The sequence below is a fragment of the Schistocerca cancellata genome, chromosome 7, assembly GCF_023864275.1.
Source record: "Schistocerca cancellata isolate TAMUIC-IGC-003103 chromosome 7, iqSchCanc2.1, whole genome shotgun sequence".
NCBI lineage: Eukaryota > Metazoa > Arthropoda > Insecta > Orthoptera > Acrididae > Schistocerca > Schistocerca cancellata.
The window spans coordinates 158,092,740-158,112,965 of record NC_064632.1 but is presented as its reverse complement, the minus strand read 5'-3'; positions in this window follow the sequence as shown (position 1 = coordinate 158,112,965).

Sequence of the window (20,226 nt, the reverse complement as noted above, 5' to 3'; positions counted from 1 at the left end):
AACTACATCTGCGGGGGCAGAGATTGGCGAACGTACCCTCTGTAACATCTTGCTGTGCTGACGATGATCGAGATAAGCTACGTTGTATTCTACTACGTTTGGCGTGTGTGTGTGGAAAGAAACATGTGAACATGGCGGAAAATAATAACCCTGCTATAGTAGACCAGAATGTGGGGGTAGATTTGGAGAAAGTAATACATGTAGATGATGCAGTGGCTGGTGAATTTAGTTTTGATGCATCACAAGGAAATGATAGAGGCTTGCCAGACTCGATGCAAAATGGCTCTGAGCACTATGGGACTTAACATCTATGGTCATCAGTCCCCTAGAACTTAGAACTACTTAAACCTAACTAACCTAAGGACAGCACACAACACCCAGCCATCACGAGGCAGAGAAAATCCCTGACCCCGCCGGGAATCGAACCCGGGAACCCGGGCGTGGGAAGCGAGAACGCTACCGCACGACCACGAGATGCGGGCGATTCGATGCATGCTAATTAAGGGACAGACAATGAGCAGAACACTGTGGAAACTGATGTCAAGTTTATACTGTTTTGTGTTCAAAGACTAAAAAGTGAATCGAACGTTGAAAACTCCTCATCTATTCCTATTCAGGAGGAAAAAAGTAAAGCAGAATCTGAGGTTAATGTTAAGTTTCCACCTGTTACTATTACAGATCTAAAACAGGAACCATTGTCAGTTGCTTGTGAGCAGAAAGATATTGTTTCAGTAATGTTACCAGATATTTTGAAACATGTGGGGGATATGAATATCAAAATGATTGGCTTGGGTTCTGAAATTAAAATTTCATTAAGCTGTGATATTAACACTAAAATGAAGGAAATGGGTTCTGACATAAGGAATTCTTTAAGTTCTGAGATAAAAGGGTTGAACACTGAAATAAATGGGTTGCATACTGAAGCTGATGGATTGGCTTCTGAAGTTAATCAAGGATTTACTAAAATGTCAGTAGAAATGGAATCCCAAATGGAAAACAAAATTTCTTAATTAAGAGATTCATGGAAAAACGATATGACTTTGTTTAGTGACAGTGTAAAAAGTGAAATTAGTAAGGTAAAACAAGAATATAATAATGCTGTTGTAACAGTAAAAAATGAATTGACATCTCAGATTAAGCAACTTGCTGATGACATCAAACAGCTAGGGGAACAAGTACATGCAGATTTAAATACAATAAAGGAACAAGTAAATAATGTGGAAAAACAATGTGAGGATAGTCACACTGTAATGGGAAAACAAAGCAAGGAAGGAAAGGATGTGTGTGAGAAATTTGGTGTCTAATTGGCTGCTAAATTTACTAACCTGGAATTTAACATAACCCAGTTTAGTAGAACTGTAGGTGAACTACTGCGTAACCATGATGGTAGACTGAAAAGAGTAACACAAAGTGTTAATAACAGCAGTGACTATGTAATACCCAATGGTGTTGTAGAATCTTCAGAAATTGCATATGTGACACATCGGCAGTTTTTGTGATTTGATCCAAGTAAAAATGTACATCCTAAAGAATTTTGGGGTAATTTTGAGGACGTTTTGCCCAAATCATGGAATGATAAGCAAAAATTTGGCTTCATAGCATCACATTTGATAGGTGAAAGTACAGTGTGGGGAAATTAGGCAGTAGATAAATATGTCAAGATAAAGGAAATAGGCATTTTTTGAGGACTATTGGAGCAAACGAAGGCAGATGGAAGTTTTGAACAAATTCTGGTCAGGTGAAAAATATGATCCGAAGAAAGATACTATTCAGAGGTTTGTGCAAAAATGGGTCACAACTTGTCATATTTGAGCTCTAAAGTGGAGATGGAACAGATCATTATGGAGGCAGAGAAGAAGTTGCCTTTGTACTGGCGTAACGAAATAATCTCGGTTCCTAGGGATGACACTAATAAATTTGTTCATTATCTTGAGAAGGTGGAAAATCTTCTAAAGGAGGAGGAGAATGCTAGGAAGGATTATAGGCCTCCCATTAAGCATAATGAAAACAGAGTGGAGGCACGTGTAAGTCGAATAGGAGTGCAAAGATCTAGTAATTACAGAGGCAGGTACCGAGGGCAGGGGGTCCTGTTGGAAGTAGACATAATGACAGAGATCGAAACGTTGAATATAGACAACAGCAGTCCGCTGACTGGTCGGAGTGGCGTAGACAGCCAGCTGAAAGAAATGTCAGTGGCAATGACAGTGTAGGAGATAGAGAAAACCAATGGCAGTCTGTAATGGTGCTGGCGTTTGCAGGCTGCTGCAGCAAAACCTTTTACAAGGCAGCCACCAGCTGTACATCTTGGGGTTGGTGTAGTAGAAACAGATGTTGCAGAGCAGAGGGGAACTGTTAAAATATGCGTTTTTCAGTGAAGTTTAGTAGATTTTTGCGAAAGAAAAGGTCATAACAGCGATTCCAGGAACCACATTAATGAGGAACAGCTATTAGAAAATAACGATTCAGAACAGGATGTTAGTGTGAGTGACACTGCAATGTAGATGAGGAGCTTCCAGTGAACTGTGGAATTAGCACTTTAATAGGGGAAACGGTGTAGGAGGTACCTGAGGAAGCAAATAGAAGGGCAGAGGAGGTTTTACATAGATTAGATGTAGTAGTACCTGATAGTGGCGAAGAAGGAAAGGAAGTGGAGGAAGCAGGGGGTTATTTTTATAGTTCTGACAACACGATAGGAAAGGTTGCAGAATCCGATATTATTATTAAAGAAGGAGAGTGTTTGGAGAAGTGTTTTGATTTGTCAGAAGTGGACAGACTAATTAAAGCTGCCACATTTAAAGAGGAAGAAGACTCTGTAAATATGTGTGTAATGTCCACAGAAGGCGTAGGATTCAATAGATGTGATGTAGTGCAAGATTTCTTAGACGAACCTGATTCTGAAGTCAGAGAGAAAACTACAGGACCGCCTATAGTAGAAGTAGTTATTTTTAATGAGAAGGTTCCTTGTTTACTGGATAGAGGTTCCAATTTATGTGCAGTGTCACAGGGCTTATTGAATCCTCTCCCTGCTACTAAGGATATGGTTATAATGTCAGTGTATCACATAAATATTATTGTAGCCACAGGGAAAAGTAAGAAAGTAGTTAAACATGAAGTTATGCTACCTGACAGGATCGGTGATGTACAGTTGTACCAGAACTTTCTGATAATAAGTCGCTTAAGCGTGGAAATGCTGGTGGGAGCAGATTTCTTACAAAAGGACAAAGGAATAGTGGATTTTGGATTAGATTAGATTAGATTAGTACTTGTTCCATAGATGATGAATAAGACACTTCGTAATGATGTGGAACGTGTCAGATTAATGAAAGGTGTCTATACAAGATATTACATTAGACAAAATATTACATGGCACTCAATTTTTTAATTTTTTTTGTAGAGATTGGGAAATTACCTACTTACTATATCCAAAAATTCATCTAATGAGTAGAAGGAGTTGCCATTAAGAAATTCTTTTAATTTCCTTTTAAATGCTACATGGCTATCTGTCAGACTTTTGATGCTATTATGTAAGTGACCAAAGACTTTTGTGGCAGCATAATTTACCGCCTTCTGAGCCAAAGTTAGATTTAACCTTGAGTAGTGAAGGTCTTCCTTTCTCCTAGTGTTGTAGCCATGTACACTGCTATTACTTTTGAATTCGTTCAGATTGTTAGTAACAAATTTCATAAGTGAATATATATATTGTGAGGCTACAGTGAAGATTTCTAGCTCTTTAAATATGTGTCTGCAGGATGATCTTGGATGAGCTCCAGCAATTATTCTGGTTACACGCTTTTGTGCAATGAACACTCTTTTCCTCAAAGGTGAGTTACCCCAGAATATGATGCCATATGAAAGAAGAGAATGAAAATAGGCGTGGTAAGCTAATTTACTCAGATGTATATCGCCAAAATTTGTAATGACCTTAATAGCATAAGTAGCTGAACTCAAACGTTTCAGCAGATCCTCAGTGTGTTTTTTCCAGTTCAACCCCTCATCAATGCATACACCTAGAAATTTTCAGTTTTCTACCTTACCTACCGATTTCTGATCGAAGTCTATATTTATTAATGGGGCCATTCCATTTACTGTGTGGAACTGTATATACTGTGTTTTGTCAAAATTTAATGAGAGCCCATTTGCAGAGAACCACTTGATTTTTCTGAAATACATCATTTACAATTTCAGCAATTAATTCTTATCTGTCAGGTGTGATAGCTATACTTGTATCATCGGCAAAAAGTACCAGCTTTGCAACTTCGTGAATATAGAATGACAAGTCATTAATATATACGTATTAAGAGCAGCAGAGGACCCAAGACTGAACCTTGTGGCACCCCATTCTTGATTGTTCCCCAGTTTGAGAAATCACCAGTTTTTTGCATATTATGTGAACGTAATTCTGGACATAATGAAGCCATCATTGTGGTGCAGGGAGGAACATAAGCTATTCCTTTTGTTGGTAAAAGGCAATATGAATCCGACAAGGAAAGTGATATGCCTATACATTACTACGGAAAGAAAGAGAAAATTGTGGGGTATAGTGAGTATGGCGAAAGGAAGGAAGTAGATATATCTGAGGTAGAAAACATCCGAATAAGAATTAACGAAAAAGTACAGGGATTATATGATTTGATAGAAACACAAAAGGATGAGCTAAAACAAATTTTGAGAGGGCATCAGGATGTGATTTCTGACCAGCCAGGACTAGTTCGCGATTATGAATGTTATATAACTGTGAAAGAGGATACACATTTCTTCCAAAAGCCGTTAGTTGTTGCGGAAGTACATAAGGAAGCTGTGAGATATATGATTCAGAAAATGCTTAAATGGGACATTATAGGAAGGGGGTTGTATAACAACCCACTGGTTGTGGTGCCTGAAAAAGATGGTTCAACTAGGCTTGTTTTGGACGCCAGAGCTTTGAACAAAATAATATTTCAAGAGAGTGAGAGGCCTGAAAATATAGAAGAAATATTCCAAAATTTTAAAGGTACAACATTTTCCCAATCGATGGATGTAACTTGTGGTTACTGGAACCTACCGTTAGCGAAAGAATCTAGGAAATACACAGCTTTCCTGTTCGAGGGAAAGTGCTATCAGTACAAGGTTGTGCCCCTTACGTTAAACACCAGCGTTTGTGCATTTGTTAGGGCAATGTACCAAGTGCTAGGTGACGATTTATTAAGAAAAATTACAGTTTATGTGGACGATGTGTTGATTTCAACTCCTACTTGGGAAGAACACTGTATGTTGTCGGATAATGTTTTTGAAGCAATAGAAAGGGGTGAAATGAAAGTCAAATTAGACAAAACGGAGTTTATGAGGAAAAAAATAAAATTCCTTGGACATATTTTTAGTGGAAAAGGAATTATGCCCGATCCTGAAAAAATTAAAACCATTAGTGATTATGTAGCACCTACTACCTGAAAGGAATTAAAAGGTATGTTTGGCCATTTTGGATTCTATCGAAAATTTGTGCCTGGACAGTCATTCAATCTACATTGTCTGAGAGAACTATTAAAGAAAATACGCCGATTTGATGAACAAATGTGTGTCAGAGGGCCTTTGAGGAATTTAAAGGGGCGCTGCTAAGCAGTCATATCTTAAACCATCCAGACTTTGCCAAGACTTATTTCTTGGATCAGATACATGTGGTTCTGGTTTGGGGGTGGAACTGTTCGAAACTGAAACAGAAGGACAAAACTAAGTTCACAAAACGATCGCATTTGCTGGTCGATAGTTGCAACAGGCGGAAAAGAAGTATGGCATTTCGGAGCTGGAAGCTCTAGCTATTATAATTGGGCTACAGATATCTGAACATTAATTATTAGGCCACAAAGTAATAGCTTACAGGGACCATCAGGCTTTAACATACGTTACTGGTCATTGAAATTGCTACACCAAGAAGAAATGCAGATGATAAACGGGTATTCATTGGACAAATATATTATAATAGAACTGACATGTGATTACATTTTCACGCAATTTGGGTGCATAGATCCTGAGAAATCAGTACCCAGAACAACTACCTCTGGCCGTAATAACGGCCTTGATACGCCTGGGTATTGAGTCAAACAGAGCTTGGATGGCATGTACAGGTAAAGCTGCCCATGCAGCTTCAACACAATACCACAGTTCATCAAGAGTAGTGATTGGCGTATTGTGACGAGCTAGTTGCTCGGCCACCATTGACCAGAAGTTTTCAGTTCGTGAGAGATCTGGAGAATGTGCTGGTCAGGGCAGCAGTCGAACATTTTCTGTATCCAGAAAGGCCCGTACAGGACCTGCAACATGTGGTCGTGCATTATCCTGCTGAAATGTAGGGTTTTGCAGGGATCGAATGAAGGGTAGAGCCACGGGTCGTAACACATATGAAATGTAACGTCCACTGTTCAAAGTGCTGTGAATGCGAACAAGAGGTGACCAAGACGTGTAACCAATGGCACCCCATACCATCACGCTGTGTGATACGCCTGTATGGCAATGACAAATACACACTTCCAATGTGGGTTCACTGTGATGTCGACAAACACGGATGCGACCATCATGATGTCGTAAACAGAACCTGGATTCATCCGAAAAAAATACGTTTTGCCATTCGTGCTCCCAGGTTCGTCGTTCAGTACACCATCACAGGAGCTCCTGTCTGTGATGCAGCGTCAAGGGTAACTGCTGCCCTGGTCTCCGAGCTGATAGTCCATGCTGCTGCAAACGTCGTCGAACTGTTCGTGCAGATGGGCGTTGTCTTGAAAACGTCCCCATCTGTTGACTCAGGGATCGAGACGTGGCTGCACGATCAGTTACAGCCATGCGGATAAGATGCCTGTCATCTCGACTGCTAGTGATACGAGGCCGTTGGGATCAAGCGCGGCGTTCCGTATTACCCCCCTAAACCCATCGATTCCATATTCTGCAAACAGTCATTGGATCTCGACCAACGCGAGCATAAATGTCGCGATACGATAAACTGCAATCGCGATAGGCTACAAACCGACCTTTATCAAAGTCGGAAACGTGATGGTACGCATTTCTCCTCCTTACACGAGGTATCACAACAACGTTTGACCAGGCAACCCCGGTCAACCGCTGTTTGTGTATGAGAAATCGGTTGGAAACTTTCCTCATGTCAGCACGTTGTAGGTGTCGCCACATGTGCCAACCTTGTGTGAATGCTCTGAAAAGGTAATCATTTGCATATCACAGCATCTTTTTCCTGTCGGTTAAATTTCGCATCTGTAGCACGTCATCTTCGTGGTGTAGCAATTTTAATGGCCAGTAGTTTATTTGCAGACATGCCAACTAAAATACGGCAGACTGAAGAGCAATTTGATGCAGAGATAAAGTACATGAAGGGCTCGGAGGACATTGTAGCTGATGTATCGTCTAGAAATTTGAAAGAAAGTTGGCAAAAGTATTTTCACCATTTCCAGCAATTCTGTATTCTCTGTGTATAATAGCTTGTTTTATGAAGTCATGAGATATTTAATAGTAACAGTAAGGTAAATAATTTTTCTGAAAAGAAGAAATAAAGAAAATATTTTTAAATTTTTGGAAAAAGTTTTTTTTGGTTTGTTGACTTAGTAATAAGTATTGCTTTAAGCAGGAACTTGCTTAGGAATTCTCCCTGTAAAAAAGGCATATAATGATTTTTTGAAAAAGAGTAAAGCAATTGTGCCAATTTCGGTACTGTTATTTTTGAATAATGGTTAATTCACTCTTTACTAAAAATAATTAGTACTGTATAAGACTATTTGATGAAAGATTTTGAATTTCAATGAATAATGAGTTTTCTTGGAAAAGAGTTTTGTGAAAATAAGCAGTAAATGCTGAGTACACTAAAATTCTAGAAGGTTCCTCGCAAAGTTTCTACTTTAGATTTGAGTACAAAAATACGAATTATGATACGTGTATACGTGTAAAGTTAGGGCGCAGAAATTGAGACAGGTGGCTTAGACGTAATGTATTTTGCAGGTACGAAATTTTGGAATACCAGATGCGAGACTATAAGAAACCAGGTATAGGACAGATGACTGGACGCTGTATCACAGTGAAGTGCCTTTAAAGCAACCAAAGTGTAAGTGTGAGAAAGAAAAATGTTCTACCCCAGTGCTGCTACAGAAAATAAGTTTTTTCTTGTTAAAGTATGTAAAAAAGACGCTATCCAAAGCGAGAAGGTTAAGAATAAGTAAAGAAAATTTCATTGTAATAATATAACAAAAGAAACATTTTATCGACAGCGATGATTAAAGCTAGTGTTATCCTGGTAGAAAATTTTGTGGAATAACGCTAATTAATTCGAAGCTTTTGTACAATAATATATTAGGTTTCATCAACGCTAACATAGCGACTGTAAAGAGCATTAAGTGGTTTATTTCATTTCAAAATGATATTGAAATTTGTAAAGTAATTGTTTAAAGTAAAATTTAATTTTGAGGAAAACTTGAATATTTGCTGATGTAAATGGCTTGATACATATTGTTTTTTCGTTTCTTTTTTGGAAAAGGTTAAAATGTAGAATTTGTACAAAAAATATTTTTTCTAAAGAAAAAAGGAAATTTTGTAAATCAATTTCATTATTCGCTATCAAGTCCAAGCCTTTGAAATGTGATGTAACGTCATAAAAACTGTAATATATTTTTGATATTTTGTTCATTTGAAAAAAATTGTAAGTAGAAACAATTTTCATTAAAAATCCCATCATTAAATTTGTCAGTTCAGTTAAAGAATTCAGTAATAACATTGCCATTAATGTACCTTAAATGCACTTAAACGTAATTTTAGGTGCGTTGGGGTGTGTAATGCAGAAAGTTATTATGAGATAACATTCGTTACAGTAAGACACCCAGCCATTCTAGTACGGTGGCTGCGGGATGGTTATGTTTTTTTTTTTTTTTTTGGTCTGCTCACAGCACAGCTGACACTGCCTGCTGTGTGAACTGCATAGTGTAACATTCAGTCGATACAAAGATTCATAAAGAGAATTACCTAAAAATTCTTAAACCTATGCTTGTTTTTAGAAACCAAGTTAGGAACAATAACAGATTGACTTCCATTATCATATGAAGCTGTTACAAGGTTGTCAGTGCATAAAAGTCAATTAATTAGTATTTTGTATTTAAAACTTTAGTCACATTGCATTATGTAACACAAAAACTGTTAAAATTATTATTTGATTATATTTTGTTGTTTGAGTGTGTGAGAATGATTGAGAAAGTGTATCTGGGACATACGTTAAAATTTAATATCTCATTTTATGTAAAACCTTGTACAAACGAACTGCAGAAATGTTATGTTGCAACCACGATTCAGGTGACGTATGTCTATGTGAGCATGCTTTTGTATAAAAGAAGCCAGAATGGAAGTGAGAGGCGGAATAAGTTTATTTATTAATTTGAAGAATATTTCGCACTTCGCTTATTTTGATTAAACATATTACAAGAAATTGAAGTTTTGCAGACATTAATTACTATCAAATTAGTGACTGGATAAGGCAAGATTTGTAGCGATAATGATCAGGAAGAAACGTTCTGGTTGGTCATTTAGATCAACAGCCAATCACAATAAGCAGTTCCAGCGCGAACTGAGTAGAGTACCTCAAGAGATTCGCTTGCTACCCAGCCTATGGATAACACGATGTTAGATCGCTCCTTAAAAATACTCTGTAAGATGAGGAAATATTGAGCTAATTTCGGTTCGAACATATAGTGACTGAAGCGACTGGAGTTACCAACATTTTAATGAAAGTTTGGTGTTTTTAAGTTAAATAGTTTGAGAGATATGAGCTTGTGAACTTTCTGGTCATGGTAACAATTCCGTGTGGCGTGTTTCGTGCTCTGTACGGAATATTTTGGTGAGAACTTCTTACAAGGAAGACCACTAAGACGACCGAATGTTGAACTCGCGAATAGTTGTAAGTTTGTTATTGGTAGAACGTGAAAATTAGTCAGGTTTGACTTGCTAAGATTCTGGCTGCTTTTTTGAGTAAATATTCGTTATGCAGACAGTGAAATTTCAATGATAACGTTTCACCATATTAAATACGAAATTGCTAGCCATTTCATGAGTTTCAATACAAATAAGAAACAGAGTTAATCTAATTTTAAACGCATTTCTGCAAGTAGACTGAATATTACGAACGCCTTATATTTTTAATCACGAATTTTCAGGAACTGACTTTCGACTAGAGTTACGCAGCCTCTGTGTGGTAGGTATTAGGTAGTGGTTTCATCAACGCTGCATTACACGGCCTAGCACGTAACTGCTACCACAGAGTGAAGGGACTTCAGCATGAATTCTATCAAGGTATGTGGAGAATGAACGATAGCGTTAACAACAACACAAAAGACCGACCCCACCCCGCCGCATTGTGATATTACTTCGAAATTTCGATCTTGCAGACTCAATTATTTACAGGAAATGTGGTGAGAAGTATTCATGGAAATGTGATATTTTCAATAACGCCTCTGTTATGTATCTACAAAGATATGGATCTCGTCCACTGGATCACCTTAGACTGGAGAAGAAGAAGAATTGTTATATATGTTCAATGGATGACGTAAAAGTACTATTTAATTGGATTATAAATAAATTTCATGTCTTCTTATTTCACAAACACCCTCCCTGTATGGTGCTCTCATGGCATGCGTCCACTCCTGGTGAAAGCTGCACACCCCCACCCCTACCCACTGGCCGACGTTAAAGAAGATTGCTCAGTAGGCATACTTTCTCCTCAGTCCATTTCTAGCATCGTGTGTGTGTGTGTGTGTGTGTGTGTGTGTGTGTGTGTGTGCGAGTGTTTGTGTATGTGTCTCTCTATCTAATAGCTGTAATGAAGATGTCATCCAGCAACAGCAGCATCGCCCGCAACAGCAGCAGCAGGTGCCCTCGTTTCAAGCAGGCTTTCGTCGAGAATAATGCACCATCGAACCCCTTCGATGATTGGGCTTTTGCTGCTTTAATGTGCTGTGTTGGAGGAGATGAAAATCTCGAACGTAAGTAGCATTTCTATATATATGCGTGTTTGTCTGTATTTTTTTTATATTTACGGATTGTTATACTGTTGTTTAGATATATTACTTAGCCAATGTCTTTCTTGCTGTTTCAGAATCAGTTAATGTTCCAAGTCCTAGTCTCTTTTCAGCATCGTCAGCATCTGAATGATAGCTGGTTAAAATTACCCCATGTATTCAGATCCTGGCTATGCCCTCTCAGATACAAAACACTCGTTCTGACGTGCTTGGAGTCACAATACAAGGCATACAGACACACAAAAACTCGTAAATTACCGATATAATGCAGTACCTTGATGCGCAGACAAACAAGAAACTCGAAAATTGCCGAAATAGTGCAGTACACAGAATACAGACCTGCAAAATACTCGTAAATCACCGAAATAATGCAGTACACAGATGTACAGCCACGCAAACAACTCGTAAATTGTCAAAATAGTGCAAGTAAAACGCTCTGCAAACACGCTCGCAACACTTAAACAGCGGAAATTAATGTTGTGCACAAGCCCTCAGTGCACGTAAAAAACCCTTTCGAACTAGCATCAGCCATGACATATCAGCGAACTGATTGAATTCGCGCACATGTCGACGCCGCGGACACCGCACAGGCTATTTGCAGCCCGCAGCCACAAGGTGAAGGTCACGTATATTTTTTTGGGTATACAATTAGATTTCTTCGATTGTTATACTGACGTCACATGTCTATGTAAATAAGAGCCAAGTCACCCTATGGACGCGCACGCCGGGCGGAGCATTCACGCAGCTCCCATATGCGGAGCCTCTGGGACACGCCCACATGATTACTGTTGCTGGCGCGCTACTTTTCCACCTACGGATACTGACGTCACAGGTCGCACTATAGAATACGTTCCAGTCCTTCTCAGAATAGCAAAATGGTTCAAATGGCTCTAAGCACTACGGAAATTAACATCTGAGGTCATCAGCCTCCTAGACTTAGAACTACTTAAACCTAACTAATAGAATAGCACAGGTTGCATTGTTCCTAAGGATCCTATCGGGATATGAAAACAGTGTCTAGCCAAGCACATGTTAACCCCCCCCCCCCCCAGTGTGTGAGACGCATCGCAGCGAAACGTCCGCGTGGTGCACGAAAATAGTCCAGAATAACACCAATTGCATTCTTCTTGATGGTCCTAATGAGGCACCCTATCCATCACGTGTTACCCTTCCTGGAAATCGTTAAGTCGTGCTTTCAACAAACATCTCTGAATTACAAACGTTATCACTGCTATGTAGAGACTCCTATGCCTCAGCAGACAGGAAGTCTTGTGAATGAATGGAGCATTCTGATTGGCTCTTACTGAATTTCACCATCAAATTACTGATGCTACTGGTGTGGAAGCAATGTCCGCCTTTTTTTCTGCAAACGAGACTTTCAGTGGCAAAAAACTATTTTGTACAGATCGCTTTATTCTACTGACAGTTAAACCCTGCAAAAGTGATCTACAGATTGTCAGATACATCCCACGTATCCATCGTGCTGCTGTGGAGAGCCGACGGAGGAAACTACCACCGTAAACGCTTCCCAAGACCGCAGCCCCAGAAGAGCGTGTCAACCAGAGAGAGAGAGAGAGAGAGAGAGAGAGAGAGAGAGAGACCAGCTGGCTGCGGACCACCCCAACCCCAGGAGAACTCTATCAATACTCCCAGCGCAAACACTCGTCGTATTGAATCTTCTCAAATTTTTACACTCGCGGTCCCAAAGACAACTCAATGCAAACTGGGTGTTAGTTCACTATCAGCTTTGCCAGGGAGAGCCACAAGCCAAATCGTCATAAGCCATAAGCTTTCTCAGAATCTCTGAGCTGATATGCAACAGATGGGCAAGAGCCATCTTGGCACAAAGGCGTTACTGTTTCCGTCCCTGACCTGCTAAGCTTTCTACAGCCATCTCAGACTCACAAGAATATTGGCAACCAGACACAAATTTATCAGTGTACGTACAATTAAATATTAGGAGTGCTGCCGTAGTCTGACAGTAAGCAATGTACTGGATATGTCTTCTCTTTACTTATTTCGGTGATATAACAAATTCAAAATCTTCCTTATAATTTACAAAGTCAACTAAGGTGTTTCTCATGTGTAGAGAACCAGCGAATGTGTCCCTCACCCGTCTTTTACCTGCTAGATGCACTCAACACACACCACAACAGATGTTCTCTCAACCAAATAAAGATGGGAAGTGTGAAGAAGCCGTCAATCGGACAATTTACGTGGGAGGGAATAACGGTCCATGTGAATCATTCCTGACACAGGCCACTGCTGGCGCGCCACGCACCCCTATACAGAATCGTCCTAGGAAATCGGTCATATACTTTTGATCGCTATACTTACAATTAAATGTGACGATTGCAGCTTCAGTTGAACGACATTCGACAGTGAGTAAAGTATCGGAAATACACCCCGCTGACGGCTGTGGCTCTGGAAATAGAAATATTTGTACCATTTTTATGACTTTACATACTCTTCCCTTTGCTATCACAGTATTTCACATCAAATCCATACCTTCCTTACGATTGGACAAAGCCATTCTCTGTGCACATGTCGGAAAACAAACACATACGTTATAAGCCTGATGCTCAAGGCAAACCTATCACGCATCCCCTACCACTAAGTATAATACTTCGTCAATAATTGATTGCTTGCGATATGAAATAATACTGAACGAAAATCAAAAATGGTTGGACATGTCTCATACATTTCTCTTGTGAGTGGTACCACTGTGCCTTAGAAAGAGAGATGTAATAATCTTACATACTGCCAGATGTTAAAAAACCCGATCGCAACAACTATTGTATGTTACCATCCACAGACGTCGACTCCAAGGGGCGCCTAGGAGCGCGATCCCCATGAAAAATTCTTTTTGTGGGGCAGAGCCTCCCCCCCCCCTCCCCCTGCCCCCCAATAATTTAAGAAAATTATTAGTTATATCATGCTTTGTAAAATTACAAAATTATGTTGGAATTTTTTATTTTTCTTGTTTGCTGATATTTACCTTTTACCCCCTGGATGGGCCTTCCCCCAATCTTCTTAATATTTCGGCACCCTGTTACTATCACAAGCGGTCTTGGTTTATACAGGTGCCTACAAGAATCCATGTTAAAAGCTATACTGGCTTTATAAATCGAGGTATGGCACTACCTCTGAATGATGTGTTTTTTTTTTCATACAAATATCGTGACATTGAATATAGATGGTGATCGCCAAAGTGTATAGTATCAGACCAACAGTGTGGTTACACGTCGCCAACGGTGCAACCTCGTGATAAAAATACCGAATTCAGAAAGTGATTTGGCTAAGGAAAGTGGCATGTAACCGGTATTTGCAACTCCCTCACGCCGCCGCCGCTAGATGTTTCTCCATTACTTGTAACACATTCTGTCTCGAGGCCATGTCAGACGTTCGGTGATATATCCACTGGGTTATAGGCGATGGTTGGTTGAGAAGCATTGAAGGATTGCAAACAGTAGATGGTGCGCTGATTGAGGTCGTAAGAAATGTACACTAGCTTTTCAGATCTCTAGTGTTACCCTATCCGCTAGAAATGCTGTCCGGGATTTGGAATCAAGTCTCTCCATTGAACCATATACCTGTGTTGGATCCTATGGAGAAGTCCTTTAATATTTACAGCAGCTAATGAATCATATTTTTGGCACTCTCATATCTCTAAACGAGTCCCCTTTCTCGAACCTACCCGCTACAGTAAAATTCCATCATCGTTTTAGGCAGTCCTTATGCATCTTGAAACTACTGCAGCTTCACGCATGTGATCGTTCCAATTTAAGTCAGAACTGAGTAGTAGTCGGAGAAAGCTACATCCACCACCTTCCTCAAACCGTGTAGAAACATGCTAAGCTGAATTAGTGCAACAGGACTGTGTTTTGACTATTCGACGGAGACGGGAACATATTGTTGTAGCTCTGCCATCTATGCACGATGTGAAAGGTCAGCGCCAACCAAGCCTGCTCCTGCAACATGAAGTAGTATAAAAGACAGTTTGGAAACTGGGGAAGGACGAGGATTTGGGTACTGCATTGTGGTGCGTCCCCAAACTACATACAAGTACTGCTGTTGGAAGCAGATCCGTGTCCCTCAGGGCCCATTCACATCTATCACCACAACATGCTATCTTTGTTATTCTGTACCATCCAACAGAGAAAAATTACGGACTATAAAAGCTCCACTAACTTCATCCAACTCTCTCCTCCCATACATCGAAAATAAATATCGTATTCGTGCCAACATCGAGCACATGTGACGATCCCATTAAAGCTATTGATCCATTGCATGGACCAGTGTAAAGGTGCATCGCCTGTACTGTAGGAGGATGACCGTATCTGTACTATAAGTCAAAAAGACCCTCCCTGTGACCCTGCGTCGTTGTTTCAAACATTGCTTTTTTTTCTGCTGTAACGCTTTGTACACTGTCATACATTTTGTTTTCTACATGGTTTGTAGAAGGTGGTATACATAGCTTTCTCCGACTTCTACTCAGTTCTGACATAAATTGGAACGATCACATGTGTAAAGCTGCAGAAATGGCAGCAGTTGCAAGATGCATAGGGACTACCTAAAACGATGATGGAATTTTACTCTAGCAGGTAGGTTCGAGGAAGGTGACTCGTTTAGAGATATGAGAGTGCCAGAAATATGATAAATAATAATAATAATAATAATAATAATAATAAGAGCAACTGATAATAGATACAGAGGTGACATATCAAGCTAAAACTAAACAAATAATAATAATAATAATAATAATAATAATAATAACAACTGATAATAGATACAGAGGTGACATATCAAGCTAAAACTAAACAAAGGTCCCTACACTACGCATACATTGATTACCAAAAAGCCTTTGATAGTGTACCCCACTCATGGTTACTACAGATATTGGAAATATACGAAGTAGATCCTAAATTGATACAGTTCCCAAACATAGTAATGAAAAACTGAAAACCACACTTAATATCCAAACAAATTCAGATAACATCACATCACAGCCAATACAGATTAAGTGTGGAATATACCAAGGAGACTCATTAAGTCCTTTCTGGTTCTGTCTTGCTCTGAACCCACTATCCAACATGCTAAATAATACAAATTATGGATACAATATTACTGGAACATACCACACAAAATCACACATTTGCTATACATGGATGATCTAAAACTACTGGCAGCAACAAATCGTCAACTCAACCAATTACTAAAGATAACAGAAGTATTCAGCAATGATATAAATATGGCTTTTGGAACAGAAAAATGTAAGAAAAATAGGATAGTCAAGGGAAAACACACTAAACAAGAAGATTACATATTGGATAACCACAGCGACTGCATAGAAGCGATGGAAAAAACAGATGCCTATAAATATCTAGGATACAGACAAAAAATAGGAATAGATAATACAAATATTAAAGAAGAACTAAAAGAAAAATATAGACAAAGACTAACAAAAATACTGAAAACAGAATTGACAGCAAGAAACAAGACAAAAGCTATAAATACTTATGCTATACCAGTATTGACCTACTCATTTGGAGTAGTGGAATGGAGTGACACAGACCTAGAAGCACTCAATACACTTACACGATCACAATGCCACAAATATAGAATACATCACATACATTCAGCAACAGAAAGATTCACATTAAGCAGAAAGGAAGGTGGTAGGGGATTTATAGATATAAAAAACCTACATTATGGACAGGTAGACAAAGAAAATTCTTTCTAGAACGAGCAGAAACTAGCAAAATACACAAAGCAATCACACATATAAAGACATCAGCTACACCATTGCAATTTCATAACCACTTCTACAACCCTTTAGATCACATAACATCAACAGATACAAAGAAAGTAAATTGGAAAAAGAAAACACTACATGTAAGCACCTGTATCATCTAACACAGCCACACATAGATCAAGACGCATCCAACACATGGCTAAGAAAAGGCAATATATACAGTGAGACGGAAGGATTCATGATTGCAATACAGGATCAAACAATAAACACCAGATATTACAGCAAGCATATTATTAAAGATCCCAATACCACAACAGATAAATACAGACTTTGCAAACAACAAAGAGAAACAGTAGATCACATCACAAGCGGATGTACAATACTAGCAAATACAGAATACCCCAGAAGACATGACAATGTAGCAAAAATAATACATCAACAACTTGCCATAAAACATAAACTAATAAAACAACACGTTCCCACATACAAGTACACACCACAAAATGTACTGTAGAATGATGAATACAAATTATACTGGAACAGAACGATTATAACAGATAAAACAACACCACATAACAAACCTGACATCATACTCACCAATAAAAAGAAGAAATTAACACAACTAATTGAAATATCCATACCCAACACAACAAATATACAGAAGAAAACAGGAGAAAAAATTGAAAAATACATCCAACTGGCTGAGGAAGTCAAGGACATGTGGCATCAGGATAAAGTCGACATTATACCAATTATACTATCAACTACAGGAGTCATACCTCACAATACCCACCAGTACATCAATGCAATACAGCTACATCCAAACATATATTTCTAACTACATAAATCTGTAATTATTGATACATGTTCAATGACCTGAAAGTTCCTAAATGCAATATAACATGTACCGCACAGTTAAAAGGAAGTCACACTTGATCAAGGTCCGTGTCACTGTCCATTTTTGACCAGACATAACGTCTGAGAATAGAAAGAAATAATAATAATAATAATAATAATAATAATAATAAAGATTTTATTGTCTTTAGGCCATTACAGCAATTGACAACGTCAAATGAAGTTACATATTATAATACAGTGTGATAAGGTATCGACTACTGAAATATTTTAGCTTATATTACAATAATTTGTACAGTGGGTCATCTGTTGGATTACTGCATTTTACAGTTGAAGAATTCATTGATATCATAGAACGGGTGGGCAATAAACCATTCATGCAGTCTTTCTTTGAATGTATGTTCAGGAAGATCCTGTATGGCATGTGGCAGCTTATTAAATAGTTTGTGCCCTGTGACTTCATAGCTATTTATTGATTTTGATAGTCTGTGGTAAGGCGTGTATATGTGTTTGATGCTTCTTGTGTTGTAACAATGTTCATTTTCTCTATGTTTCACATCTTGTATGTTCTTCTTCATAAAGATTAAGGCATTGTATACATAGAGGTTTATTACAGTCATAATTTTTTGTTTGGTAAATAAGGGTTTGCAGTGCGCCTTATGTGAAGAATTTGTAATTATCCTAATGGCTTTCTTCTGCAATAATAGGATGTCATGTATATGACTACAGTTACCCCACAAGATAATGCCATAGGATATTATACTTTGGAAAAATGCAAAATAAGATGATCAGATGTATGTTTCAGGTACACAATTTCTGAGTCGTCTTAATAAATAAATTACTCTAGATAGCTTACTACTAATATAGTTTACATGTTGGCCCCAGGATAACTTTTCGTCTAAATAAACTCCCAGGAATGTAGTGACTGCAGTCATCAGAGGACTTCTCCATAGTATCCAACACAGATATGTGTTGAACTGAGAGACTTGATTCCAAATCCCAGACAGCATTTATAGCGGATAGGGTAACACTAGAGATCAATCAGCACAACATCTACTGTTTGTGATCCTTCTCCACCAACGATCGCCTATAACCCAGTGAATATATCACCGAACATCTGACATCGCATCGAGACAGAATGCATTACAAATGCTGGAGAAATATCTATCGACGGCGGCGTGAGGGAGTTGCAAATACCGGTTTCATGCCACTTTCCTTAGCCCAATCACTTTCTAAATTCAGTAATTATATTACGAGGTTGTATCGTTGGCTACGTGTAAGCGCACTGTTGGTCTGATACTATACACTCTAACGATCACCGTCTACATTCAGTGTCAAGGTATTTGTCTGTAAAAAAAAACACTTCATTCAGAGGTAATGTCATACCTCGATTTATAAAGCCAATATAGCTTTCAATATGGATTCTTGCAGAACCAAGACCACTTGTGATAATAACAGGGCGCTGACTTATAAAAAATATGGGGGGGGGAGGCCCATCCTGGGGGCCTTGCTCTGGGAAATTTTCTAAATTTTAGATGAACAATGGTGAGTTTTAAAGTTTTTAAGCATTTTAGAGTCATATGATCAAAATTAGAACCCTGAAAACTGTACTCTCAATGACTCAACTCTCTGGGAAACTCGACTAGTGTGACATATTTTTTGGCTTTGAATATAGAAACAAAACATAAACACACACAGTATTTTAATAAAAAGCTACAGTAATAATCATGCTTACAGACTATTACATAGCAGTTAATATATAGATCTGAAAAGAGTGAGATTATATTTAAATAAATCCTAAACTATCATTAAAAGACTAAAGTATAAAATATTGCTGTCACATAGTAGTAGCACTTTGATTAATAAGTGAAATAGCAAGGACAAGGGTTCATTAAATAAAAACAATATCTCAAAGTTAATGATTTAAAACAATTAATAAAGTTAATACAGTATACCTAATACTTTCAGTCAACAGTATGTAAATAGCGAGATTTAATTAGGGTCTGACACCCTAAAAATATTTAAGTATTTGAAAATAGCTAATGCATTGTATTGTAATAAGTAATACAATAATAAACTATTATTAATATTTCGAAAATGAAAATTTAACATATGCACGTATTTAATTCTCTATTTTATAAAGATTTTTTATATTGCTCTAAGTGCCATTATTAGAGTGTCTTTAGAAAGGTGCAAATGTCGACCATCTGACTGGATTACTGAATACTGTAAGGTAGAGGGGTTTGGTTCTTGCTTGCTTAGTCTTGAATTGAGAACAACCGTGTGAGATGAAATAAGAGGTTTAATGTCACAATATTTTTCACCAGATTACAGGTTTTCACACAGTTTTCAACTCACCAACACAAAAACAGTGGATGTTGCCAACATCAAAAAGTGAAATAAGTTTATACACAACCATGTTAAATATTAACTCTCTGAAAGAACATTAAACTCAATGTTTAATTGGAAGTTTCTTTACATTAATCCTAAGCACAATAATATGAAAGTTTAATATGAAAGTTTAATTAGACGATTCTTCATAAAATCGCTCCTACACATATGTTATGATGTTGGTCAGTACTACAAAAA